This window comes from Prunus avium, chromosome 1 (assembly GCF_965620075.1).
Source record: "Prunus avium chromosome 1, drPruAviu1.hap1.1, whole genome shotgun sequence".
Classification (NCBI taxonomy): domain Eukaryota; kingdom Viridiplantae; phylum Streptophyta; class Magnoliopsida; order Rosales; family Rosaceae; genus Prunus; species Prunus avium.
In genome coordinates, this window is record NC_142284.1 from 25,080,391 (window position 1) to 25,090,843 (window position 10,453).

Genomic DNA, 10,453 nt, shown 5'->3' on the forward strand with positions numbered 1-10,453 from the left:
CCAAACTTGGGCAACATCAAAATATGGTGGGAGGAGTCATTTGGTGAGTTTTGAGTGAAATACATTCGCTAGAAGTATGGAATACACCAACCACTCCAATTAGGAACGAACTGCCGTTGAACTTGAATTGTCCAATTTCTCACACCTATTGATTTCGGATCGAGCCAAAAACTTGGGCCACATCATAATATGGTGGGAGGAGTCAGTTGGTGAGTTTTGAGTGAAATCCAATCGCTAGAAGTATGGAATACACCAACCACTCCAATTAGGAACGAACTGCCGTTGAACTTGAATTGTCCAATTTGGAACACCTACTGATTTCGGATCGAGCCCAAAACTTGGGCAACATCATAATTTGGTGGGAGGAGTCATTTGGTGAGTTTTGAGTAAAATCCAATCGCTAGAAGTGTGGAATACACCAACCACTCCAATTAGGAACAAACTGCCGTTGAACTTGAATTGTCCAATTTGGAACACCTATTGATTTCGGATCGAGCCCAAAACATGGGCAACATCATAATATGGTGGGAGGAGTCATTTGGTGAGTTTTGAGTGAAATCCAATCGCTAGAAGTATGGAATACAGCAACCACTCCAATTAGGAACGACGTGCCATTAAACTTGAATTGTCCAATTTCTCACACCTATTGAGTTCGGATCGAGCCCAAAACTTGGGCAACATCCTAATATGGTGGGAGGAGTCATTTGGTGAGTTTTGAGTGAAATCCAATCGCTAGAAGTGTGGAATACACCAACCACTCCAATTAGGAACGAACTGCCGTTGAACTTGAATTGTCCAATTTCTCACACCTATTGATTTCGGATCGAGCCCAAAACATGGGCAACATCATAATATGGTGGGAGGAGTCATTTGGTGAGTTTTGAATGAAATCCAATCGCTAGAAGTATGGAATACACCAACCACTCCAATTAGGAACGAACTGCCGTTGAATTGGAATTGTCCAATTTGGAACACCTATTAATTTCGGATCGAGCCACAACTTGGGCAACATCATAATTTGGTGGGAGGAGTCATTCGGTCAGTTTTGAGCGAAATCCAATCGCTAGAAGTATGGAATACACCAACCACTCCAATTAGGAACGAACTGCCATTGAACTTGAATTGTCCAATTTGGAACACCTATTGATTTCGGATCGAGCCCAAAACTTGGGCAACATCATAATTTGGTGGGAGGAGTCATTTGGTGAGTGTTGAGTGAAATCCAATCGATAGAAGTATGGAACACACCAACCACTCCAATTAGAAACGAACTGCCGTTGAACTTGAATTGTCCAATTTCTCACACCTATTGATTTTGGATCGGTCCCCAAACTTGGGCAACAACATAATATGGTGGGAGGAGTCATTTGACGAGTTTTGAGTGAAATCCAATCGCTAGAAGTATGGAATACACCAACCACTCCAATTAGGAACGAACTGCCGTGGAACTTGAATTTTCCAATTTCGAACACCTATTGATTTCGGATCAAGCCCAAAACTTGGGCAACATCATAATATGGTCGGAGGAGTCATTTGGTGAGTTTTGAGTGAAATCCAATCCCTAGAAGTATGAAAGACACCAACCACTCGAATTAGGAAAGAACTGCCGTCGAACTTGTATTGTCCAATTTCTCACACCTATTGATTTCGGATCGAGGCCCAAACTTGGGCAACATCATAATATGGTGGGAAGAGTCATTTGGTGAGTTTTGAGTGAAATCCATTCGCTAGAAGTATGGAATACACCAACCGCTCCAATTAGGAACGAACTGGCGTTGAACTTGAATTGTCCAATTTCTCACACCTATTGATTTCGGATCGATCCCCAAACTTGGGCAACATCATAATATGGTGGGAGGAGTCATTTGGTGAGTTTTGAGTGAAATCCAATCGCTAGAAGTATGGAAGACACCAACCACTCCAATTAGGAACGAACTGCCGTTGAACTTGAATTGTCCAATTTCTCACACCTATTGATTTCGGATCGAGCCAAAAACTTGGGCAACATTATAATATGGTGGGAGGAGTCAGTTGGTGAGTTTTGAGTGAAATCCAATCGCTAGAAGTATGGAATACACCAACCACTCCAATTTGGAACGATCTGCCGTTGAACTTGAATTGTCCAATTTCTCACACCTGTTGATTTCGGATCGAGCCCAAAACTTGGGCAACATCATGATATGGTGGGAGGAGTCATTTGTTGAGTTTTGAGTGAAATCCAATCGCTAGAAGTATGGAAGACACCAACCACTCCAATTAGGAACGAACTGCCGTTGAACTTGAATTGCCCAATTTGGAACACCTATTGATTTCGGATCGAGCCCCAAACTTGGGCAACATCATAATTTGGTGCGAGGAGTCATTTTGTGAGTTTTGAGAGAAATCCATTCGCAAGAAGTGTGGAATACACCAACCACTCCAATTAGGAACGAACTGCCGTTGAACTTGAATTGTCCAATTTCTCACACCTATTGATTTCGGATCGAGCCCCAAACTTGGGAAACATCATAATATGGTGGGAGGAGTCAGTTGGTGAGTTTTGAGTGAAATCCATTCGCAAGAAGTATGGAATACAGCAACCACTCCAATTAGGAACGACCTGCCATTAAACTTGAATTGTCCAATTTCTCACACCTATTGATTTTGGATATGGCCCAAAACTTGGGCAACATCATAATATGGTGGGAGGAGTCATTTGGTTAGTTTTGAGTGAAATCCAATCGCTAGAAGTATGGAATACACCAACCACTCCAATTAGGAACGAACTGCCGTTGCACTTGAATTGTCCAATTTGGAACACCTATTGATTTCGGATCGAGCCCAAAACTTGGGCAATATCATAATATGGTGGGAGGAGTCATTTGGTGAGTTTTGAGTGAAATCCAATCGCTAGAACTATGGAATACACCAACCACTCCAATTAGGAACGAACTGCCGTTGAACTTGAATTGTCCAATTTCTCACACCTATTGATTTCGGATCGAGCCCAAAACTTGGGCAACATCATAATATGGTGGGAGGAGTCCTTTGGTGAGTTTTGAGTGAAATCCAATCGCTAGAAGTATGGAATACACCAACCACTCCAATTAGGAAAGAACTGCCGTTGAACTTGAATTGTCCAATTTCTCACACCTATTGATTTCGGATCGAGGCCAAAACTTGGGCTACATAGTAATATGGTGGGAGGAGTCATTTGGTGAGTTTTGAGTGAAATCCAATCGCTAGAAGTATGGAATACACCAACCACTCCAATTAGGAACAAACTGCCGTTGAACTTGAATTGTCCAATTTCTCACACCTATTGATTTCGGATCGAGCCCAAAACTTGGGCAACATCATAATATGGTGGGAGGAGTCCTTTGGTGAGTTTTGAGTGAAATCCAATCGCTAGAAGTATGGAATACACCAACCACTCCAATTAGGAACGAACTGCCGTTGAACTTGAATTGTCCAATTTCTCACACCTATTGATTTCGGATCGAGCCCAAAACTTGGGCTACATATTAATATGGTGGGAGGAGTCATTTGGTGAGTTTTGAGTGAAATCCAATCGCTAGAAGTATGGAATACACCAACTACTCCAATTAGGAACAAACTGCCGTTGAACTTGAACTGTCCAATTTCTCACACCTATTGATTTCGAATCGAGCCCAAAACTTGGGCAACATCATAATATGGTGGGAGGAGTCATTTGGTGAGTTTTGAGTGAAATCCAATCGCTAGAAGTATGGAATACACCAACCACACCAATTAGGAATGAACTGCCGTTGAACTTGAATTGTCAAATTTGGAACACCTATTGATTTCGGATCGATCCCAAAACTTGCGCAACATCTTAATGTGGTGGGAGGAGTCATGTGGTGAGTTTTGAGTGAAATCCAATCGCTAGAAGTATGGAATACACCAACCACTCCAATTAGGAACGAACTGTCGTTGAAATTGAATTGTCAAATTTGGAACACCTATTGATTTCGGATCGAGCCCAAAACTTGGGCAACATCATAATATGGTGGGAGGAGTCATTTGGGGAGTTTTGAGTGAAATCCAATCGCTAGAAGTGTGGAATACACCAACCACTCCAATTAGGAACGAACTGCCGTTGAACTTGAATTGTCCAATTTCTCACACCTATTGATTTCGGATCGAGCCCAAAACTTGGGCAACATCATAATACCGTGGGAGGATTCATTTGGTGTGTTTTGAGTGAAATCCAATCGCTAGAAGTGTGGAATACACCAACCACTCCAATTAGGAACAAACTACCGTTGAACTTGAATTCTCGAATTTCTCACACCTATTGATTTCGGATCGAGCCCAAAACTTGGGCAACATCATAATATGGTGGGAGGAGTCATTTGGGGAGTTTTGAGTGAAATCCAATCGCTAGAAGTGTGGAATACACCAACCACTCCAATTAGGAACGAACTGCCGTTGAACTTGAATTGTCCAATTTCTCACACCTATTGATTTCGGATCGAGCCCAAAACTTGGGCAACATCATAATATGGTGGGAGGAGTCATTTGGGGAGTTTTGAGTGAAATCCAATCGCTAGAAGTCTGGAATACACCAACCACTCCAATTAGGAACAAACTGCCGTTGAAGTTGAATTCTCCAATTTCTCACACCTATTGATTTCGGATCGAGCCCAAAACTTGGGCAACATCATAATATGGTGGGACGAGTCATTTGGTGAGTTTTGAGTGAAATCCAATCGCTAGAAGTATGGAATACACCAACCACTCCAATTAGGAACGAACTGCCGTTGAACTTGAATTGTCCAATTTGGAACACCTATTGATTTCGGATCGATCCCAAAACTTGCGCAACATCTTAATGTGGTGGGAGGAGTCATGTGGTGAGTTTTGAGTGAAATCCAATCGCTAGAAGTATGGAATACACCAACCACTCCAATTAGGAACGAACTGCCGTTCAACTTGCATTGTCCAATTTGGAACAGCTATTGATTTCGGATCGAGCCCAAAACTTGGGCAACATCATAATATGGTGGGAGGAGTCATTTGGTGAGTTTTGAGTGAAATCCAAACGCTAGAAATATGGAATACACCAACCACTCCAATTAGGAACGAACTGCCGTTCAACTTGAATTGTCCAATTTTGAACACCTATTGATTTCGGATCGATCCCAAAACTTGGGCAACATCATAATATGGTGGGAGGAGTCATTTGGTGCGTTTTGAGTGAAATCCAATCGCTAGAAGTATAGAATACACCAACCACTCCAATTAGGAACGAACTGCCGTTGAACTTGAATTTTCCAATTTTGAACACCTATGGATTTCGGATCGAGTAAAAAACTTGGGCAACATCATAATATGGTGGGGGGAGTTGTTTGGTGAGTTTTGAGTGAAATCCAATCGCTAGAAGTATGGAATACACCAACCACTCCAATTAGGAACGAACTGCCGTTGAACTTGAATTGTCCAATTTGGAACACCTATTGATTTCGGATTGAGGCCAAATCTTGGGCAACATCATAATATGGTGGGAGGAGTCATTTGCTGAGTTTTGAGTGAAATGCAATCGCTAGAAGTATGGAATACACCAACCACTCCAATTAGGAACGAACTGCCGTTGAATTTGAATTGTCCAATTTTGAACACCTATTGAGTTCGGATCGAGCCCAATACTTGGGCAACATCATAATATGGTGGGAGGAGTCATTTGGTGCGTTTGCAGTGAAATCCAATCGCTAGAAGTATGGAATACACCAACCACTACAATTAGGAACGAACTGCCGTTGAACTTGAAATGTCCAATTTGGAACACCTATTGATTTCGGATCGAGCCCAAATCTTGGGCAACATTGTAATATGGTGGGAGGAGTCATTTGGTGAGTTTTGAGTGAAATCCAATCGCTAGAAGTATGGAATACACCAACCACTCCAATTAGGAACGAACTGCCGTTGAACTTAAATTGTCCAATTTCTCACACCTATTGATTTCATATCGAACCCCAAACTTGGGCAACAACATAATATGGTGGGAGGAGTCATTTGGTGAGTTTTGAGTGAAATCCAATTGCTAGATGTATGGAATACACCAACCACTCCAATTAGGAACGAACTGTCGTTGAACGTGAATTGTCCAATTTGGAACACCTATTGATTTGGGATCGAGCCCAAAACTTGGGCAACAACATAATATGGTTGGAGGAGTCATTTGGTGAGTTTTGAGTGAAATGCAATCGATAGAAGTATGGAATACACCAACCACTCCAATTAGGAACGAACTGCCGTTGAATTTGAATTGTCCAATTTTGAACACCTATTGATTTCGGATCGAGCCCAAAACTTGGGCAACATCATAATATGGTGGGAGGAGTCATTTGGTGAGTTTTGAGTGAAATCCAATTGCTAGATGTATGGAATACACCAACCACTCCAATTAGGAACGAACTGTCGTTGAACGTGAATTGTCCAATTTGGAACACCTATTGATTTGGGATCGAGCCCAAAACTTGGGCAACAACATAATATGGTTGGAGGAGTCATTTGGTGAGTTTTGAGTGAAATGCAATCGATAGAAGTATGGAATACACCAACCACTCCAATTAGGAACGAACTGCCGTTGAATTTGAATTGTCCAATTTTGAACACCTATTGATTTCGGATCGAGCCCAAAACTTGGGCAACATCATAATATGGTGGGAGGAGTCATTTGGTGAGTTTTGATTGAAATCCAATCGCTAGAAGTATGGAATACACCAACCACTCCAATTAGGAACAAATTGCCGTTGAACTTGAATTGTCCAATTTCTCACACCTATTGATTTCGGATCGATCCCAAAACTTGGGCAACATCATAATACGGTGGGAGGAGTCATTTGGTTAGTTTTGAGTGAAATCCAATCGCTAGAAGTATAGAATAGAACAACCACTCCAATTACGAACGAACTGCCGTTGAACGTGAATTGTCCAATTTGGAACACCTATTGATTTCGGATCGTGCCCAAATCTTGGGCAACATCATAATATGGTGGGAGGAGTCATTTGGTGACTTTTGAGTGAAATCCAATCGCTAGAAGTATGGAATACACCAACCACTCCAATTAGGAACGAACTGCCGTTGAACTTGAATTGTCCAATTTCTCACACCTATTGATTTCGGATCGAGCCCAAAACTTGGGCAACATCATAATATGGTGGGAGGAGTCATTTGGTGCGTTTTGAGTGAAATCCAATCTCTAGAAGTATGGAATACACCAACCACTCCAATTAGGAACAAACTGCCGTTGAACTTGAACTGTCCAATTTGGAACACCTATTGATTTCGAATCGAGCCCAAAACTTGGGCAACATCATAATATGGTGGGAGGAGTCATTTGGTGAGTTTTGAGTGAAATCCAATTGCGAGAAGTATGGAATACACCAACCACTCCAATTAGGAACGAACTGCCGTTGAACTTGAATTGTCCAATTTGGAACACCTATTGATTTCGGATCGAGCCCAAAACTTGGGCAACATCATAATATGGTGGGAGGAGTCATTTGGTGAGTTTTGAGTGAAATCCAATCGCTAGAGGTATGGAATACACCAACCACTCCAATTAGGAACGAATTGCCGTTGAACTTGAATTGTCCAATTTGGAACACCTATTGATTTCGGATCGAGGCCAAAACTTGGGCAACATCATAATATGGTGGGAGGAGTCATTTGGTGCGTTTTGAGTGAAATCCATTCGCTAGAAGTATGGAATACACCAACCACTCCAATTAGGAACGAACTGCCGTTGAACTTGAATTGTCCAATTTGGAACACCTATTGATTTCGGATCGAGCCCAAAACTTGGGCAACATCATAATATGGTGGGAGGAGTCATTTGGTGAGTTTTAAGTGAAATCCAATCGCTAGAAGTATGGAATACACCAACCACTCCAATTAGGAACGAAATGCCGTTGAAATTGAATTGACCAATTTCTCAAACCTATTGATTTCGGATCGAGCCCAAAACTTGAGCAACATCATAATATGGTGGGAGGAGTCATTTGGTGAGTTTTGAGTGAAATCCAATCGCTAGAAGTATGGAATACACCAACCACTCCAATTAGGAACGAATTGCCGTTGAACTTGAATTGTCCAATTTGGAACACCTACTGATTTCGGATCGAGCCCAAAACTTGGGCAACATCATAATATGGTGGGAGGAGTCATTTGGTGAGTTTTGAGTGAAATCCAATCGCTAGAACTATGGAATACACCAACCACTCCAATTAGGAACGAACTGCCGTTGAACTTGAATTGTCCAATTTGGAACACCTATTGATTTCGGATCGAGCCCAAAACTCGGGCAACATCATAATATCGTGGGAGGAGTCATTTGGTGAGTTTTGAGTGAATTCCAATCGCTAGAACTATGGAATACACCAACCACTCCAATTAGGAACCAACTGCCGTTGAACTTGAATTGTCCAATTTGGAACACCTATTGATTTCGGATCGAGCCCAAAACTTGGGCAACATCATAATATGGTGGGAGGAGTCATTTGGTGAGTTTTGAGTGAAATCCAATCGCTAGAAGTATGGAATACACCAACCACTCCAATTAGGAACGAACTGCCGTTGAACTTGAATTGTCCAATTTGGCACACCTATTGATTTCGGATCGAGCCCAAAACTTGGGCAACATCATAATATGGTGGGAGGAGTCATTTGGTGAGTTTTGAGTGAAATCCAATCGCTAGAAGTATGGAATACACCAACCACTCCAATTAGGAACGAAATGCCGTTGAACTTGAATTGTCCAATTTGGAACACCTATTGATTTCGGATCGAGCCCAAAACTTGGGCAACATCATAATACGGTGGGAGGAGTCATTTGGTGAGTTTTGGGTGAAATCCAATCGCTAGAACTATGGAATACACCAACCACTCCAATTAGGAACGAAATGCCGTTGAAATTGAATTGACCAATTTCTCACACCTATTGATTTCGGATCGAGCCCAAAACTTGGGCAACATCATAATATGGTGGGAGGAGTCATTTGGTGAGTTTTAAGTGAAATCCAATCGCTAGAAGTATGGAATACACCAACCACTCCAATTAGGAACGAAATGCCGTTGAAATTGAATTGACCAATTTCTCAAACCTATTGATTTCGGATCGAGCCCAAAACTTGAGCAACATCATAATATGGTGGGAGGAGTCATTTGGTGAGTTTTGAGTGAAATCCAATCGCTAGAAGTATGGAATACACCAACCACTCCAATTAGGAACGAATTGCCGTTGAACTTGAATTGTCCAATTTGGAACACCTACTGATTTCGGATCGAGCCCAAAACTTGGGCAACATCATAATATGGTGGGAGGAGTCATTTGGTGAGTTTTGAGTGAAATCCAATCGCTAGAACTATGGAATACACCAACCACTCCAATTAGGAACGAACTGCCGTTGAACTTGAATTGTCCAATTTGGAACACCTATTGATTTCGGATCGAGCCCAAAACTCGGGCAACATCATAATATCGTGGGAGGAGTCATTTGGTGAGTTTTGAGTGAATTCCAATCGCTAGAACTATGGAATACACCAACCACTCCAATTAGGAACCAACTGCCGTTGAACTTGAATTGTCCAATTTGGAACACCTATTGATTTCGGATCGAGCCCAAAACTTGGGCAACATCATAATATGGTGGGAGGAGTCATTTGGTGAGTTTTGAGTGAAATCCAATCGCTAGAAGTATGGAATACACCAACCACTCCAATTAGGAACGAACTGCCGTTGAACTTGAATTGTCCAATTTGGCACACCTATTGATTTCGGATCGAGCCCAAAACTTGGGCAACATCATAATATGGTGGGAGGAGTCATTTGGTGAGTTTTGAGTGAAATCCAATCGCTATAAGTATGGAATACACCAACCACTTCAATTAGGAACGAAATGCCGTTGAAATTGAATTGACCAATTTCTCACAACTATTGATTTCGGATCGATCCCAAAACTTGGGCAACATCATAATATGGTGGGAGGAGTCATTTGGTGAATTTTGAGTGAAATCCAAACGCTAGAAGTATGGAATACACCAACCACTCCAATTAGGAACGAACTGCCGTTGAACTTGAATTGTCCAATTTCGAACACCAATTCATTTCGGATCGAGCCCAAAACTTGGGCAACATCATAATATGGTGGGAGGATTCATTTGGTGAGTTTTGAGTGAAATCCAATCGCTATAAGTATGGAATACACCAACCACTTCAATTAGGAACGAAATGCCGTGGAAATTGAATTGACCAATTTCTCACAACTATTGATTTCGGATCGATCCCAACACTTGGGCAACATCATAATATGGTGGGAGGAGTCATTTGGTGAATTTTGAGTGAAATCCAAACGCTAGAAGTATGGAATACACCAACCACTCCAATTAGGAACGAACTGCCGTTGAACTTGAATTGTCCAATTTCGAACACCAATTGATTTCGGATCG